This window comes from Pristiophorus japonicus, chromosome 4 (assembly GCF_044704955.1).
Source record: "Pristiophorus japonicus isolate sPriJap1 chromosome 4, sPriJap1.hap1, whole genome shotgun sequence".
Lineage (NCBI taxonomy): Eukaryota > Metazoa > Chordata > Chondrichthyes > Pristiophoridae > Pristiophorus > Pristiophorus japonicus.
In genome coordinates, this window is record NC_091980.1 from 49818382 (window position 1) to 49838325 (window position 19944).

Sequence of the window (19944 nt, forward strand, 5' to 3'; positions counted from 1 at the left end):
GGGGGGGCGGGGGGCAGACGGTGGTCGGGGGGCAGACGGTGGTCGGGGGGCGGGGAGCAGATGGGGGGCGGGGGGCAGACGGTGGTTGGGGGGCGGGGGGCAGACGGGGGGCGGGGGGCAGACGGTGGTCGGGGGGCGGGGAGCAGATGGGGGGCGGGGGGCAGACGATGGTCGGGGGCGGGGGGTAGACGGTGGTCAGGGGCGGGGGGTAGACGGTGGTCGGGGGCGGGGGGTAGACGGTGGTCGGGGGGCGGGGGGCAGACGATGGTCGGGGGCGGGGGGTAGACGATGGTCGGGGGGCGGGGGGCAGACGATGGTCGGGGGCGGGGGGTAGACGATGGTCGGGGGGCGGGGGGCAGACGATGGTCGGGGGCGGGGGGTAGACGGTGGTCGGGGGGCGGGGGGCAGACGATGGTCGGGGGCGGGGGGTAGACGGTGGTCGGGGGGCAGACGGTGGACGGAGGGCGGGGAGTAGACGATGGACGGAGGGCGGGGAGTAGACGGTGGACGGAGGGCGGGGAGTAGACGGTGGTCGGGGGGCAGACGGTGGACGGAGGGCGGGGAGTAGACGGTGGACGGAGGGCGGGGAGTAGACGGTGGACGGAGGGCGGGGAGTAGACGGTGGTCGGGGGGCAGACGGTGGACGGAGGGCGGGGGGTAGACGGTGGTCGGGGGGCAGACGGTGGACGGAGGGCGGGGGGTAGACGGTGGTCGGGGGGCAGACGGTGGACGGAGGGCGGGGGGCAGACGATGGTCGGGGGGCGGGGGGCAGACGATGGTCGGGGGCGGGGGGTAGACGGTGGTCGGGGGGCAGACGGTGGACGGAGGGCGGGGGGTAGACGGTGGTCGGGGGGCAGACGGTGGACGGAGGGCGGGGGGTAGACGGTGGTCGGGGGGCAGACGGTGGACGGAGGGCGGGGGGCAGACGATGGTCGGGGGGCGGGGGGCAGACGATGGTCGGGGGCGGGGGGTAGACGGTGGTCGGGGGGCAGACGGTGGACGGAGGGCGGGGAGTAGACAGTGGCAGGGGGGGCAGCAGACGGCGGTCGGGGGGCGGGGGGCAGACGGTGGTCGGGGGGCAGACGGTGGTCGGGGGGGCGGGGGGCAGACGATGGTCGGGGGCGGGGGGTAGACGATGGTCGGGGGGCGGGGGGCAGATGATGGTCGGGGGCGGGGGGTAGACGGTGGTCGGGGGGCAGACGGTGGACGGAGGGCGGGGAGTAGACGGTGGTCGGGGGGCAGACGGTGGACGGAGGGCGGGGAGTAGACGGTGGACGGAGGGCGGGGAGTAGACGGTGGTCGGGGGGCAGCAGACGGCGGTCGGGGGGCGGGGGGCAGACGGTGGTCGGGGGGGCGGGGGGCAGACGGTGGTCGGGGGGGCGGGGGGCAGACGGTGGTCGTGGGGCGGGGAGTAGACGGTGGTCGGGGGGCAGCAGACGGCGGTCGGGGGGCGGGGGGCAGACGGTGGTCGTGGGGCAGCAGACGGCGGTCGTGGGGCGGGGAGTAGACGGTGGTCGGGGGGCAGCAGACGGTGGTCGTGGGGCGGGGAGCAGATGGTGGTCGGGGGGGCGGGGGCAGACGGTGGTCGGGGGGGCGGGGGCAGACGGTGGTCGGGGGGCAGCAGACGGTGGTCGTGGGGCGGGGAGCAGATGGTGGTCGGGGGGGCGGGGGCAGACGGTGGTCGGGGGGGCGGGGGCAGACGGTGGTCGGAGGGCGGGGAGCAGATGGGGGGCGGGGGGCAGACGGTGGTAGGAGGGGGCAGCAGGCGGCGGTCGGGGCCGGGGGGGCAGATGGTGGTCGGGGGGCGGGGAGCAGATGGGGGGGCGGGGGGCAGACGGTGGTCGGGGGGCGGGGAGCAGATGGGGGGGCGGGGGGCAGACGGTGGTCGGGGGGCGGGGGGCAGACGGGGGGCGGGGGGCAGACGGTGGTCGGGGTGCGGGGGGCAGACGATGGTCGGGGGCGGGGGGTAGACGGTGGTCGGGGGGCGGGGGGCAGACGATGGTCGGGGGCGGGGGGTAGACGGTGGTCGGGGGGCGGGGAGCAGATGGGGGGCGGGGGGGCAGACGGGGGGCGGGGGGGCAGACGGTGGTCGGGGGGCGGGGAACAGATGGTGGTCGGGGAGCAGACGGTGGACGGGGCCGGGGTGTGGGGGGCAGACGGTGGTCGGGGGGCGGGGGGCAGACGGTGGTCGGGGGGCGGGGGGCAGACGATGGTCGGGGAGCAGACGGTGGACGGGGCCGGGGTGTGGGGGGCAGACGGTGGTCGGGGGGCGGGGGGCAGACGGTGGTCGGGGGGCGGGGGGCAGACGATGGTCGGGGAGCAGACGGTGGACGGGGCCGGTGTGTGGGGGGCAGACGGTGGTCGGGGGGCGGGGAGCAGATGGTCGGGGAGCAGACGGTGGTTGGGGGGCGGGGGGTAGACGATGGTCGGGGGCGGGGGGCAGACGATGGTCGGAGGGCGGGGGGTAGACGGTGGTCGGGGGGCAGGGAGCAAACGGTCGTTGGGGGAGAAGCCAGATTGCGGGGGTGGGGGTTTACTGGTTAACTTGTTGGACCTGGTGGAAGCACTCCTGCTCCTCCTGGCCCACAAGCAGTGCTGTAAAGGCATTTACCTTATGCATTCAGCCCTTCTCACCTCTTTGGCACCTGCTGGGTTTCTAGAGGCAAGGGAAACATGACTGAAATGAGTTATAATAGAATGACTGTTAAAATGAAGACAGGCTCATTATAATCTTTAAATGACCAAGCTACTTCCCGCGAGCAGATTGCTCATCTGCCCCTCATCCCGCCTCCGTTAAAAACGGAAGTAGTTGGGTTCAAGGCCTGCTGGGCTCCTGTTTCAGATTAATTACATTTTAACTGCTGACATGATCCCCCCCAACCCACCCGTTTTTGGGAGTTAAGATTCAGCCTCTCAAGTCTCAATCTATTTTCCTTCTGCTTTGCACCCAAGTCATAGGCATTCTCTGGGCACAAATCAGTGAAAAATCAGCCTATAGTGTTGTGGTTCCATTCCACCAGGAAATGGAGTGAGGCTGTCCTAGACTCATATATTACCCTTGCAACTGTCAGTGAAAACAGAACTTTGATCCTATTAGTCTGGGCAGAATTGAAATCGGAAAGGACAATGTGCTCATCCACTAAACGCCCAGTTCTTTAAAATTAATAGGTAGATAAATTGGCCTAGTTGCAAACATTAATTCCTAATCCAGTCCATCCCTGAACAAACCCTAGCAAACACACCCTGGTTTCTGTAGCTGGAGGGTTTAATCAATGTTCAAATTAGATCATTGATACGTTCTGTTGTATCTTGGATAAGGAGTCAGACTAGATACGGCAAGCTCAAAGTAAGTGTGACCGTAGTCCTTTATTACAGATCTCAGAGTGCCTCTCCTGCCTGTGAGGCCTCCTTATAACAGGTGCTCCCAAGGGATTGTGGGATCCCTTGGGACTCCAGGGGATAAACCCTCTGGTGGTTAGACATGGTAATTACATGTTTACATACATAACACGTTCTGTGTATTAAATAGAAACTTTTGATCACTGAGCTTTTGACATTCAATATACCAGCCAATGCTCTGTATTCTTATTGAGTTATCTGTTATTCCATTGAATGGAGTCAGACTCCTGAAACAAAAATGAGAAAAGTAAGACATGGCTTACTAATCATTTATCTTTCCACTCTAGGTTCACAATTTTGCAACACTGACTCCGACAGACAGAACAGTCTCAGTCCTGGATTTTGCTAGGGCCACTCTCAATACCACTCCCATGTTGTGTCAACGCAAAATGCTTTTTTATCAAAGAACTACAAGCCCTGTCAGGTTTTTATCCAACCTAAGATGAACTGTTCCATCATCATAAAGTATTTCATGTGCCAGCCTGAAAATTGGTCAAAAACCAACTTGAGCTGGCAAGATTAAAATTACAGCCAAGGCTTGGGATTCAGAATGTCAGCCTCCATTTGGAAGTCCGGCACTCTACCTCTGGGACTAACTGGATCCCTAGAAGCAAGTTGCCCACTCAAGTGGTAATTGAAACAAAAATGAAAGATTGCAGCAAGCTGTTTGGTGATCGCAAAATTAAATTCTGATTATGCATCCTTTTATCTGCAGTCTTTATGTCAGGAGAAGGCAAATACCTTGAATGTAAGTTTATATGGAAAGTATATGCTACACACATACTGAAATGATAAAGTAAAACCAGTAGAACCACCCAATGCAATAAAAATATTTTTTCACTATGAATGTTCAACCATTTTCTTGGCCTAGTGTATTTGTCTCACCCCAACAGCGATCCAAATGAAAATGTTTCATACACATGAATAGTTTGCCCTAGACCAGTTTACGTGGCTTTCTGTAGGAGTCTGACAAAACTATTTATCTTACCACAAAACTATCTAGTATTCATAGCAATTACAAATAAATTGATATTCGTTTTACAGAATACTGGATAGATATTGCCCACACTGAATATAGTTTGTAATTTTCAATCGACACATCAACTAACCCAGTCAAAAATAACAGCAAGCAGGAAGGAAATGTTAAATTTTGCCTGCAAGGAATGCACGCCTGGGACAGGAAACATTTTAGTTTACATCAGCAAGAAGTTTTATCAAATTAAAGTGTGGGGGAGACCAAAGCTAGGGGCCATAAATATAAGACCAATCACTAATAAATCCAACAAAGAATTCAGGAGAAACTTCTTTACCCAAAGAGTGATAAGAATGTGGAATGCGCTACCACAAGGGAGAAGTTGAGGCAAATAGCATAGATGCATTTGAGGGGATTCCAGACAAGCATATCCGGGAGAAAGGAATAGAAGAATATGCTGATAGGGTTAGATGAAGTAGGATGCGAGGAGGCTTGTGTGGAGCATAAACACCAGCATTGAGCAGTTGGGCCAAATAGCTTGTTTCTATGTAATTCTATATATTTTTTTAAATGAACACTCTTAATGAAGAAAATATTCTGGCCTCGAAAATGTGCAGGCCAACAGTCCCAGCACTTTTGCCAGGATCCTGCTGCCCTCCACCACTATCCGCTGGGGATGGGGAAGTTCACCTAATTAGCATATGTGGGGAGCACCAGGAGCGAATTTCAGGAGTCTGGCAGCCTCATGATGCCGCAATATACAGCCTTGTTGCCAGGTAAGAGGAAAGTGTCATCCCCCCAACCTCCCAAAAGAATCATGTATGTTCCCAGCTTAAAAAGAATTCCCGCATCAAAGCCAAGAAAATATCGATAAATCTTTACTTGGTAACGTGGCAGGATTTTCCAAGAGCTTTTAGGGTACTTGGCTGAGAAGCCTGCTTTAGTTATTTAAAGTGCACAGTACAGCAAGTATGCGGCGCTGGGAAAGCGCTGTTGTAAATTTTCTGTAGGGTAGGGATTAATAAAGGCTTACAATCTATGAATTCCTTCATCCCCCACCCCTAAAAAAACTGCCAAACTCCCACGAGTTGCCAAGGACTGGTGTTCCACAACTTACTTTCTTCAATCCTTCATGACTTCTCAATCCTCATTGATCCTAAGACCTATCTTTCCAATCATCCTAGACATTTGCACCCCTCTTCAATACTTCTACACAATGCTATCATACACCCTGTACTCCAACCCCTATGATACCCTCTCCCTTTTCACCAATGGTCTCAGACCATACCATCTACCACATAGTTGGCCCACACCCACACATCCCTCCCCTAATTCTCTGAGCCCAGCACCCTAGCCACTGCTCCCAAGCCTCACTTTCTCCTTCCCATTGATCTGACTCTTGCGACACCATTTCCAGTACTCCCAGATCCTGCAATCCCCGCCACTATTCTCACTCACCAATCCTCCTCGCATTACTCCCACACCTAACCTGCCTCCCCTATGCTAGCACACTCTGCTACCATGATTTAAAATTACCATGAAAATGTGGACATAATCACATAATTTGCACCCAAAAAAATTGCTAACACTTTCATAATTGTAATAAAAATGCTAATTCACTTATTTGATCACCGTAAATCTATGGCCCAGATAATACACTGTACATTACTTAACCTAAAATATTGTATCCTCCGACTCACCGTTAGCATAAATATAAACATATGTAAGGGCAGGGGTGATTGTCTTCCATAAAGCTGAGAAGTTATTTAATTTTAGACAGAGTAGTAGATATGTGGAAGGAATGGCCCATAACAAACAGTTAACATGGATCAATTAACTCCTTTAAAAAGAAGTTGGACAAATATTTGATTGACAAAGAAACTGGATATTACAATGATAAATAAGACACAAGATGATCAAATACTCCATGGAACACCATTTTATTTGAATGGAGTGTGGGGGGGGTGGGGGGGCGGTCATAGAAATACTATCTGAAAAATGAATCTGGCCTGGTGGTAACATATATACAGATTACATTGCTGATGATTTTAATATTAATCCTGAATCATATGACATTTTGAAAATTAATTTATATCCGCAGTAAGGGGTTTAAAACAAAATAGTTTCACAGGGACAAACATCTTTCTCTGATCAAGGAAGTCTTTCTCGGTTTGATAAATTAATTTGCATTGTAGGGAAAGATACAAGCCAATTCTGCTGGTGCAGTAATTAAGTATCAATTAAATGCAATCTTAGGTAACAAAGTAAAACTAAAAGCGGGGTCAAAAGGGAATATTCCTCTCTCAATACTTGTTAGGAAATGGCAAGATATAAAAAAAATTAAACTCTTGGAATGCTTCATTGTTTTCTGAGTTGCTTAGTTGGATATAGTCACAGCCATGATATAAAGTTATTAATTACACGTATTCAGATGTCAGGATTTCAAGGAGAAGAGCTAAGAAATACTTTCCGCATGAAGTACTCCCACTGTCCTTCTTAGATAAAGGCTCCATATTATCAGTTGGATTGAAACCATAATAAAGACCTGTTTTGGAATGGCAGTTGCGAGGATAAAACTTTCTCCAACCTGTTACACAGGTGGGAAATCTTGTTTCCAATAGTGGAAATGATCATGGTTCAATGGATTGATGAAGCAGTCACTTCGACTGATCAATGTGTAAATCAGTTCCACTAATAAGGGTTTGTGAAGGGTACAAGCTGACATACCACACCTGCCACAGTACCGAAACAGCGCTCATCAAAGTCATAAATGACATCCTTTGTGACTGTGACAAAGGCACAGTATCTCTCCTCGTACTTTTTGACTTGTCTGCAGCCTTTGACATGGTTAACCACGCTATCCTTCTCCAATGCCTCTCCACCGCCGTCCAGCTGGGTGGGACTGCACTCGCCTGGTTCCATTCTTATCTATCTAATCGCAGCCAGAAAATCACCTGCAGTGGCTTCTCATCCCACCCCTACATCGTCACCTCAAGTGCCCCCCAAGGATCTATCCTTGGCCCCCTCCTATTTCTCATCTACATGTTGCCCCTTGGCAACGTCGTCCAAAAACACAGTGTCAGTTTCCACATGTACGCTGATGACTACCTCACTACCACTTCTCTGAACCCTTCCACAGTCTCGAAATCGTCAGACTGCTTGTCCGACATCCAGTTCTGGATGAGCAGAATTGTTCTCCAATTGAATATTGGGAAGACCAAAGCCATTGTTTTCAATCCCCGCCACACACTCCGTTCCATAGCCACTGACTCCATCCCTCTCCCCAACTTCTGCCTGAGGCTGAACCAGACTGTTTACAACCTTGGAGCCATATTTGACTCTGAAATTAGCTTTCGACCACAGCATAACGAAGACCACCTATTTCCACCTCCGTAACATCGCCGGTCTTCGCCGTTGCCTCAGCTCATCCGCTGCTGAAGCCCTCATCCATGCCTTTGTTACATCTAGACTTGACCATTCCAATGCACTCCTGGCTGGCCTCCCACATTCTACCCTATGTAAACTAGAGGTGATTCAAAATTTGGCTGCTCGTGTCCCAACTCGCACCAAGTCCCGCTCACCCATCACCCCTGTGCTCGCTGACCTACATTGGCTCCCGGTTAAGCAACACCTCGATTTCAAATTCTCATCCTTATTTTCAAATCCCTCCTTGGCCTCACCCCTCCCTATCTCTGTAATCTCCTCCAACCCTACATCCCCCTGAGATGTCTGTGCTCCTCTAATAATGCCCTCTTGAGCATCCCTGATTATAATCGCTCAACCATTGGTGGCCGTGCTTTCTCTTGCCTAGGCCCCAAGCTATAGAACTCCCTGCCTAAACCTCTCCGCCTCTCTATCCTCTTTTAAGACACTCCTTAAAACATGCCTCTTTGACCAAGCTTTTGGTCACCTGCGCTAATTTCTACTTATGTGGCTCAGTGCCAAATTTTTTATCTCATAATACTCCTGTGAAGTGACTTGGGATGTTTCACTATGTTAAAGGTGCTATATAAATGCAACTTATTGCTTTTACTTTTGAACGGTAGATCTAATCCTTTTCACTTATTCTTCTATACCTTTCTCCCTCATATGTTGATCTAGCTTCCCTTAAATGTATCCATGCTAGTCGCCTCAACCATTCCTTGTGGTAAAGGGTTCCACATTCCAACCACTCACTGGGAAAAGAAGTTTCTGCTGAATTCCCCATTGGATTTATTAGTGACTATCATATATTTATGACCCCTAATTCTGATCTCTCTCGCAAATGGAAATATCTTCTCTACATCTACCCTATCAAACCATTTCATAATCAAAATCAGCCTAACTTCTTTTAATATGCATAAATGCAATACATCCAGACCAAGGGTTTTATCCTCTCTAAGTTTGATTTGTTTATCAATCTTCTTCTCCTTTTCTATCTTCAATATCTATATCTTTCGTGATCTCTTCTGCTAATGTCATGCCCACTATGTTAGTTTCCTTTTGTAACTGGGCTTTAATTTAAAGGCCTTGCATGTTGCAATATTCCAATCTCTCAGTCTTCAGCTCAGTACTGTTTAAGGGTATTTCTGACTTGTATTAGTCAATTTTTTGTCAAATAGATACTTCTTTGGTTTATTGGTTCTGTTTTTATTTTGTGAAACTGTGATTGTCTTATCCTCAGGCTTTGCTCTTGTTCTCTTTGGTCTGCATCTCCACTTAGCAAAGTGCTCTCCATTAGCATCAAAATATATATCGGTTGACCGTAACATAAGAGATGCATTAGAAACATAGAAAATAGGAGTAGTAGGAGGCCATTCGGCCCTTCGCGCCTGCACCGCCATTCAATATGATCATGGCTGATCCTCTATTTCACCACCATATTCCCGCTTTCTCCCTATACCCTTGATGCCTTTTGTGTCTAGAAATCTATCCATCTCCTTCTTAAATATATTCAGTGACTTGGCCTCTACAGCCTTCTGTGGTAGAGAACTCCACAGGTTCACCACCCTCTGAGTAAGAAATTTCTCCTCATCTCAGTCCTAAATTTCCTATCCCGTATCCTGAGACTGACCCCTTGTTCTAGACTTCCCAGCCAGGGGAAACATCCTCCCGGCATCCAGTATGTCCAACCCCGTCAGAATTTTATACGTTTCAATGAGATCCCCTCTCATTCTTCTAAACTCTAGTGAATACAGGCCTAGTTGACCCAACCTCCTCATACAACAGTCCTGTCTTCCCAGGAATCACTCTGGTGGACCTTTGCCGCACTCCTTCTATGGCAAGTATATCCTTTCTTGGGTAAGGAGACCAAAACTGCAGACAATACTCCAGGTGTGGTCTCACCAAGGCCCTTGTATAACTGTAGTAAGACATCCTTACTCCTGTACTCAAACCCTCTTGCAATGAAGGCCAACATACCATTTGCCTTCCGAACTGCCTGCTGCACTTGCATGTTTGCTTTCAATAACTGGTGTACAAGGACACCCAGGTCCCTTTTTACATCGACATTTCCCAAGCTATCACCATTTAAATAATACTTTGGGACCGATTTTCAGCAAGGCTTCCGCCCGCGCAAGTGCCGCCGAGGTACCGGATGGTACTTTGGGGGGGTATTCATGAAGGTGGTCCCTCGAAGGTCGGCGGGCAGCAAATGGAAGACATACGCCGCCAATCTGGGCGGCAGCGGGCAGGAGGTCGTATTCTCCGCGGCAGAGACGCAACCACGGAGGGTCGAAGGCCTGAAAAAAAAACAACAGCAAAAAATTTTTAAAGTATCCAAAGACCTTCAGGGGATCCCATCCAGGTATGTCGCTGTTGAAAAAAAGTATTAAAATGTTCACTTACCTTTTTTTCCAGGTTCTTCATACTCAACATTGGGGACAGACCAGCCTTCAGCCAGCGGTCAACCCCCATTCCCCCGCCGATTCCCGCCCACAGGAAGCTGGGAGCTCAGCGGGCGGGAGCTTAGTTGCGTCACTCGGCCGTCCGCTGACATCAGCGGGCGGTTCCCGGCGGCTCTCCCCTCCCGCCTGCTACGGGCCACGCCGAAAGTGGCACTGGGCGGATCTTCAGGAGGAATGTCGGTGGCAGCAGGCGGTGAGGTGCTGAAAATCGTCCCCTTTGTCTTTATGTTTTTCATACCAAAGTGGATAAATTCACATTTATCCACATTATACTGCATCTGCCATGTGTTTGCCCACTCACTCAACCAATCTAAATCGCCTTGCAGCGTCTTTGCATCCTCCTTACAACTCACAATCTCACCTAGTTTTGTGTCATCAGCAAACTTGGAAATATTACATTTGGTTCCCTCATCCAAATCATTTATATATATTGTGAATAGCTGGGGCCCCAAGCATTGATCCCTGTGGTACCCCATTAGTAACTGCCCTCCACCCCAAAAAAGACTCATTTATTCCCACTCTCTGTTTCCTGTCAATTAACCAATTTTCAATCCATGCCAGTATATTACCTGCAATCCTATGTGCTTTAATTTTGCACACTAACCTCTTATCAAAGCCCTTCTGTAAATCCAAATACGTTACATCCACTGGTTCTCCCTTATCTATTCTATCAGTTTCATCCTCAAAAAACTCCAGAAGGTTTGTCAAACACGATTTTCCTTTCATAAATTCATGTTGACTTTGTCTAATCCCGTTGATATTATCCAAGTGTGCCGTTATCACATCCTTTATAATAGATTCTAGCATTTTCCTACTATTAATGTTAGCCTAACCGGTCTGTAGTTCCCTGTTTTCTCTCGCCCTCCTTTTTTAAATAATGGAGTTACATTTGCTACCCTCCAATCTGCAGGGACTGTTCCGTAAGCTATAGAATTTTGGAAGATGACAACCAATGCATCCACTATTTCCATGCCTACCTCTTTTAGTACTCTGGGATGCAGATGATCAGGCTCTGGGGATTTATCGGCTTTCGGTCCCATTAGTTTCCCCAGCAAAATTTTCTTACGAATAATCATTTCCTTTCATTCCTCTTGCTCACTAGATCTTTTGTTCCCTAGCATTCTGGGACGTTATTTGTATCCACTTCCGTGAAGATAGAACCAAAGTATTTATTTAATTGTTCTGCCATTTCCTTGTTCCCCATTATAAATTCTCCTGTTTGACTGTAAAGGATCTATATTTGTCTCCACTGATTGTTTTCTTTTTACATACTTGTAGAAACTTTTGCATTCGGTTTTTATGTTCCTTGTAAGTTTACACATACTCTATTTTTCCGCTCTTAATCAATCTCTTGGTCCTTTTTTGCTGAATTCTAAACTGCTCCCAATCCTTCGGTTTGCTACTTTTTCTGGCAACTTTGTATGACTCCTCTTTGGATCTAATACTATCCATAATTTATTTAGTTAGCCATGGTTGGGCCACATTTCCTTGTGTGTTTTTGCACCAGAAAGAAATGTTTAACTGTTGCAATTCATGAATTCGTTCCTGAAATGTTAACCATTGCTTATCCACCGTCATGCCTTTTAATGAATCTTCCCAATCTATCATAGCCAATTCATTTCTCATACCTTCGTAGTTTCCTTTGTTTAGATTTAGGACCCTAGTTTCGGATTGACTACTTCACTTTCCATCTTTATAAAGAATTCAATCATGTTATGGTCACTCTTCCCTAAAGGACCCCGCACAATAAGACTCATTGCACAATACCCAATGTAGGATAGCCTGTTTCCTAGTCAGCTCCTCAACATCGAGGTCTTAAAAAACCATCTTGTACACACTCCAGGAATTCATCTTCCACAGTATTATTACTAATTCGGTTTGGCCAGTCTATATGTAGATTATAGTCACCTACGATTACTGTAGTACTCTTGTTACATGCATTTCTAATTTCCTGTTTGATGCCATTCCCTACATTTCCACTACTGTTTGGAGGCCTATAGACAACTCCCACCAATGTTTTCTGCCCCATGGTGCTCCTTAGCTCCACCCAGACTGATTCTACATCTTGAGTTTTGAGCCAATATCCTTTCTCACTATTGTTCTGATTTCATCCTTTACTAACAATGACATACCACCCCCTCTTCCTTTTTGCCTGTCCTTCCTAAATATCGAATATCCTGGTCACCTGGTCACCCTGCAACCATGTCTCCGTAATTGCAACTATATCGTATCCATTTACATCTATTTGTGCTGTTAATTCATCTACCCTATTACAGATGCTCCGTGCATTCAGATACAATGCTTTTAAATTTGTCTTTTTAACATTATTAGACATCTTAACATTATTTTGTACTATAGCCCTATTTGTTTTATTGCTATTTTTTCTTACCTGGACCCTATTTGTTAGTGCACTCTTTTGTTTGTATGTGCTGTCCCTTCCTGACATAATCTGGTTATCCTTACCACAATCACTTTCCTCCATTGCTTCCTTTTCTTTTCTCTTTGGCATTCTAGGTTTCACTCCACTGGGATCCTCCTCCCCCCTCCGCGTCCTTATTTAGTTTAAAGCCCTGTATACTTCCCTAGTTATTCGATTCGCTAGAACTCTGGTCCCAGCATAGTTCAGGTGTAATCCGTCCCCACGGAACAGCTCTCTCTTTCCTGAGTGTTGGTGCCAGTGCCCCACGAATTGAAACCCACTTCTCCCACACCAACCTCTGAGCCACACATTCATCTTCCTGATACTATTGACCCTACACCAATTTGCTCGAGGCTCAGGTAATAATGCAGAGATTATTACCTTTGTGTTCTGCTTTTCAATTTAGCTTCTAGTTGCTCAACCTCTCTCAGCAGAACCTCTTTCTTAGTCCTACCTATGTCATTGGTACCAACGTGTACCATGACAACTGGATCCTCCCCCTCCCACTCCAAGTTCTTCTTCAGCCCGGAGGAAATGTCCTTTACCCTGGCACCACGTGGGCAACACAGCCTTCGGGACCCACGCTCTCGGCTGCAGAGAACCCTATCTATCTCCCTAACTATACTGTCCCCTACTACAACCACCTGCCTCTCTACTCCCCCCACTTGAATGGCTTTCTGCACCATAGTGCCTTGGTTAGTCTGCTCGTCCACCCCGCAATCTGCACACTTGTCCACAAGGGTTGCAAGAACCTCAAATCTATTGGACAAGTGCAGGGACTGAGGCTCCTGCAATGCTACCTCCTGGATCCCCTTACCTGCTTCATTCACAGTCACACCCTCCTGTCCCTGAATACGTGTCAATTCTAAAGTATTTAATCTAGAGGGTGTGGCTGCCTCCTGGAGCAAAAGGTCCAGATAACTTTCTCCCTCCCTGATGTCGCACAATGTCTGCAGCTTGGACTCCAGCTCTTCAACTCGGAGCCAAAGTTCGTCGAGCCGCACACCCTTACCGCAGATGTAGTTGTCCTGGACCAAAACATCCAGAAGCTCCCACATATTGCAGCAGCAACACATCTCCTGTTTTCCCATTATTTTAGTTCATTAATTAGTTTAGTGTTAATCAAAGTATGTACCTTATATAGTTTATTAAATTAGTTAAACAAATCAAGGTTAGTTTTTAGTTATATGCTATATGTTAACTTAAAAGAAAAACTTAGCCCACAATCACTTACCTGCCTTACCTGCGATGTCACACAGCAGAGTTCTCCTCACCCGGAGCCGTGCGATCTCCTGCGAGAGGCAAAAAAAAGATAAAAACCCAGGCCAATTGGGGAACAAAATCTGGGAAAATTCCTCTCCGACCCAACCAGGCGATGAAAACTAGTCCAGGAGAACACACTGGCCATATGCTGTGGTCTGCTGTGGCTTTCATCCCCGCTCTCGGGCCTAGATCTGCTCCCGCTCAGGTACGCCGCCGCTCTGTGGGAAAAGTGAGGAAAAACAAGGCAAAGCAACACCTCCCGCCCCCACTTCACCGAACTCTCCCATTTACCAAACTCTCAGATTCCCCATTCTAAGCTGTTGCATTCTGTGCTCCCAGCACACGGCCCTCGGTTTTTAAACTGCTTGTGGCTCAGATGAGCCACCACTGGTCAGCTATTTAAAAAGAACCGGTTTTAACTAGTTTTAACTAATTAGCAAACTACTGGAGAGCTAGCTAGTTTGTCACTGCTTAAGCCTGAAATAATCCTAAAAATGTAATTGTTAATCTTACTTAGAAGCTACTTAGTGTAAAATCCAAGGAAGAGGAATATAAATTGGCCAAAAAAGCAGCAAACCTGAGAACTGGGAGAAATTTAGAATTCAGCAGAGGAGGAAAATAGAGTATGAGAGTAAGCTTGCAGGGAACATAAAAACTGACTGCAAAAGCTTCTATAGATATGTAAAGAGGAAAAGCTTAGTGAAGACTAATGTAGGTCCCTTGCAGTCAGAATCAGGTGAACTCATAAATGGGGAACAAGGAAATGGTAGACCAATTGAACAAATACTTTCGTTCTGTCTTCACTAAGGAAGACATGAATAACCTCCCAAAAATAATAGGGGATCAAGGGTCTAGCGAGAAGGGGGAACTGAGGGAAATCCTTATTAGTCAGGAAATGGTGTTAGGAAAATTGAAGGGACTGAAGGCCGATAAATCCCCAATGCCTGATAGTCTGCATTCCAGAGTACTTAAGGAAGTGGCCCTAGAAATAGTAGATGCATTGGTGGTCATTTTCCAACATTCCATGGACTCTGGTTCTGTTCCTATGGACTGGAGGGTAGCTAATGTAACACCACTTTTTAAAAGAGGAGGAAGAGAGAAAACAGGGAATTATAACCTGGTATCGGTGTTAGGAAAATGCTGGAATCAATTATTAAAGATGTAATAGCAGCGCATTTGGAAAGCAGTGACAGGATCGATCCAAGACAGCATGGATTTATGAAAGGGAAATCATACTTGACAAATCTTCCAGAATTTTTTGAGGATGTAACTAGTAGAGTGGATTAGGGGGAAACCAGTGGATGTGGTGTATTTGGACTTTCAAAAGGCTTTTGACAAGGTCCCACAGAAGAGATTAGTGTGCAAAATTAAGGCACATGGTATTGGGGATAATTTATTGATATGGATAGAGAACTGGTTAGCAGACAGGAAGCAAAGAGTGGGAATAAACGGGTCCTTTTCAGAATGGCAGGCAGTGACCAGTGGGGTGCCACAAGGTTCAGTGCTGGGACCCCCAGCTATTTACAATCTATATTAATGATTTAGACGAAGGAATTAAATGTAATATCTCCAAGTTTGCAGATGATACTAAGCTGGGTGGCAGTGCGAGCTGCGAGGAGGATGCTAAGAGGCTGCAGAGTGACTTGGACAGGTTAGGTGAATGGGCAAATGCATGGCAGATGCAGTATAATGTGGATAAATGTGAGGTTATCCACTTTGGTGGCAAAAACAGGAAGGCAGATTATTATCTGAATGGTGACAGATTAGTAAAAGGGGAGGTGCATCGAGACCTGGGTGTCATGGTACATCACTCATTGAAGGTAGGCATGCAGGTACAACAGGTAATAAAGAAAGCAAATGGCATGCTGGCCTTCATAGCGAGGGGATTTGAGTATATGAGCAGGGAGGTCTGACTGCAGTTGAACAGGGCCTTGGTGAGACCACACCTTGAATATTGTGTGCAGTTTTGTTCTCCTAATCTGAGGGAATGCAGCGAAGGTTCACCAGACTGATTCCCGGAATGACAGGACTGACATATGAGGAAAGACTGGTTCGGCTAGGCTTATACTCACTGGAATTTAATAGAATGAGAGAGGATCTCATAGAAACTTATAAAATTCTGACGGAACTAGACAGGTTAGATGCAGAAAGAATGTTCCTGATGTTGGGGAAGTCCAGAACTAGGGGTCATAGTCTAAAGATAAGGGGTAAGCCATATAGGACCAAGATGAGGAGAAACTTTTTCACCCAGAGAGTTGTGAAACTATGGAATTCTCTGCCACAGAAAGTTGTTGAGTCCAGTTCGTTGGACATGTTCAAAAGGGAGAAACATGTGGCCCTTATGGCTGAAGGGATCAGGGGGTATGGAGAGAAGTCAGGGATAGGATACTGAGGTTGCATGATCAGCCATGATCATTGAATGGCGGTGCAGGCTCAAAGGTCCGAATGGCCTACTCCTGCACCTATTTTCTATGTTTCTATGTTACTTAGAGTGCATTTTCTCTGCAGAATCTTCTATGAAAATCATGGATTCCTACTCATTAACCTAAATTTTCTGAGTACAGGCCAATGCATGGAACCAATTCACAACAGAAAATCATCGGTGCAATCATTGCAACATTCCAACAGGCAAGATTCTTTATCACTCGTGCATTCTCTAAAAATTACAACCATCATGTCCTCTTTTTTGCAGCAGTTTCACTTTTCAGTTTTTGGGTCTCTGCTCCCCAGAGCTGCTCCAATGACATATTAACTCCATAATTTTGAAATAAATGGGGAGAAATTCAGTATCGCCCCATTTGGGGCATTAACTTTTGAAAGCTGAAAAAATGAATGCCAGGCCCTAATGATTCCTAGCTTTTTCTAAATTTGGTGTTAGCGCTCCAGGAAGGAAGTGAAGTGCAAAAACAAGCTCTCCATTTCTTTCCTGGAGCGCTAAAGGACGCAGGTGGGGCGATAGTGATGCAGCGCTGCACAATATCCCGTGCAGCGCTGATGCGATCCGAGGCTCCTTCCCTCCCTTAAAGGGAAGGGCCATCACTGCAGGCTCTGCATTGGGACCAGTTAGCTAGTACCCGATGGCAGGTGCGATCTGGCCTGATCAGCCCCAGTCACTCTTAGCAGAAAGAATTGAAAAAATCCACACAGCACATTATGAAAATGTTCTGTTACCCGCACCAACCTCCCCTTTAACTTCGACCTCCCAAGCCACCTGCAGCTGTCGGTGTTGGGGGCATAACCGAAGTTCGGGTCCGGGGCACTACCGGGTTGATGTGCACAGCAATGGCTTCACGATCTCCGAGCACAGGAGAGCATGATGCAAGGTGTTACCGCCACTGCAAACCTCTCGGCCAAGTTTGGGGAAGTCAGTCATTTCACCACGCCTGGTCAGTCGGTAAGTCGTTAGTGCCCAGTTATTGCCCCCCGGAGGGCAATGCATTTCAATGTGGTTGACATCACCTCATCATGTGTTGAAAAGCAAATGAAAAAAGATGGCTCTTTAACAGCATAAACCTCTCCAATATTTTATAACTCATAAATGAGTGTTTAAAGAAAATGAAATAAACATAATTTTTGTGATGCTCCTATGATTTTTCTCCTGGGTTGCACACAGCAATGTCCAGGAGATTAATCTTTTATTCCCGAAGACTCCAGGACATGGAAACTTAGAAAATAGGTGCAGGAGTCGGTCATTCGGCCCTTCGAGCCTGCACCGCCATTCAATGAGTTCATGGCTGAACATGCGACTTCAGTACCCCATTCCTGCTTTCTCGCCATACCCCTTGATCCCCCTAGTAGTAAGGACTACATCTAACTCCTTTTTGAATATATTTAGTGAATTGGTCTCAACAACTTTCTGTGGTAGAGAATTCCACAGGTTCACCACTCTCTGGGTGAAGAAGTTTCTCCTCATCTTGGTCCTAAATGGCTTACCCCTTATCCTTAGACTGTGACCCCTGGTTCTGGACTTCTCCAACATTGGGAACATTCTTCCTGCATCTAACCTGTCTAAACCCGTCAGAATTTTAAACGTTTCTATGAGATCCCCTCTCATTCTTCTGAACTCCAGTGAATACAAGCCCAGTTGATCCAGTCTTTCTTGATATGTCAGTCCCCCCATCCCGGGAATCAGTCTGGTGAATCTTCGTTGCACTCCCTCAATTGCAAGAACGTCCTTCCTCAAGTTAAGAGACCAAAACTGTACACAATACTCCAAGTGTGGCCTCACCAATGCTCTGTACAACTGTAGTAACACCTCCCTGCCCCTGTACTCAAATCTCCTCGCAAACATGCCATTTGCTTTCTTAACTGCCTGCTGTACCTGCATGCCATCCTTCAATGACTGATGTACCATGACACCCAGGTCTCGTTGCACCTCCCCTTTTCCTAATCTGTCACCATTCAGATAATAGTCTGTCTCTCTGTTTTTACCACCAAGGTGGATAACCTCACATTTATCCACATTATACTTCATCTGCCATGCATTTGCCCACTCACCTAACCTATCCAAGTCACTCTGCAGCCTCATAGCATCCTCCTCACAACTCACACTGCCACCCAACTTAGTGTCATCTGCAAATTTGGAGATACTACATTTAATCCCCTCGTCTAAACCATTAATGTACAATGTTAACAGCTGGGGCCCCAGCACAGAACCTTGCGGTACCCCACTAGTCACTGCCTGCCATTCTGAAAAGTATCCATTTACTCCTACTCTTTGCTTCCTGTCTGCCAACCAGTTCTCAATCCACGTCAATAAACTACCCCCAATCCCATGTGCTTTAACTTTGCACATTAATCTCTTGTGTGGGACCTTGTCGAAAGCCTTCTGAAAGTCCAAATACACCACATCAACTGGTTCTCCCTTGTCCACCATTGTGGATATTTGACTAGCATTTAGCAGCAGATTTTGACAACCCAGAGCTAGAAGCCAAACTGTGAAGGATATGAGCTGATAACAGGCATCCACAACTGCCAAGTTTGGCCAGAACAAAGCATGTGACTGAACATGTAAATTCCAGAATGATTTCAAATGAAACTCAAACTTGGCTTCAAATAAATGCGCTCAAATGCAAATGACCCTGAGCCTGACGGGTTGGTAGTTGCACACAACATCAGTGCATTTCTTCCTCTGTCTCCAATCGTTGATTGTTTTGTCACCTTGCTGTTATATCAGATTGTTTGTACCCCATTGTAGCTTCTTCCTTTGTCATGATCAGCTCCCAGTTTGTACAAGGAGTATCTTTCATTCTCTTGTAAGCTTCATTTCCTCTGGCTGAAGTCCAACTAAGAGATTTGGAAGACTGAAAAGCTCATTTTTGGCAAAGAAATAAAAACAATCCTCCACAACAAACAGCAAACTTTTTTTCAGCTCCGGGTCACTTGCATTTGAGCGCATTTATTTGAAGCCAAGTTTGAGTTTCATTTGAAATCATTCTGGAATTTACATGTTCAGTCACATGCTTAGTTCTGGCCAAACTTGGCAGTTGTGGATGCCTGTTATCAGCTCATATCCTTCACAGTTTGGCTTCTAGCTCTGGGTTGTCAAAATCTGCAGCTAAATGCTAGTAAAATATCCACAATGGTGAGAGAGTAGAGGCCGTGGATTTAATCTAATAAAAGCAAATTTAGGACTGAAATCAGCAATTTGCACTTCAGTAGCACCTTTAACACAGAAACACATTGCAAAGTGCTTCACAGACGCATGTGGAAAAATATCCATCGAACCCAAGATTAGGAAGGTCAAATAGGTGGTTTTAAGGAGGGTCTTAAAGGAGGAGAGGGAGGTGGAGAGACGAAAAGGGATGAGAGAATTTCCAATGTGGAGTCTAGGTAGTTGAAAGCATGGCCATCAACGATGGGGCAAAAGGAGGGAGAGAATCACAAGAGGCTGAAGTCAGAGGAATGTAGAGTATGGGATGGGGAGGAGGTTACAGAGATAGATGGGGTGAGGCCATGGAGAGGTTTAAACACAAGGATGAGGATTTTAAATTTAAGGCATTAGG

At 47.5% G+C, this 19944-nt stretch overlaps 1 long non-coding RNA gene across 1 annotated transcript in view; it reads left to right on the forward strand.

Moving 5' to 3' along the window:
- Positions 1–4378, forward strand: part of LOC139262897 (uncharacterized) — a 142948-nt gene extending 138570 nt beyond the window's left edge. The window contains exon 3 of the long non-coding RNA XR_011592992.1: positions 3687–4378. This is a non-coding gene — a long non-coding RNA (uncharacterized lncRNA). The remainder of the gene's footprint in view (positions 1–3686) is intronic.
- The last annotated feature ends 15566 nt before the right edge of the window (positions 4379–19944 follow it).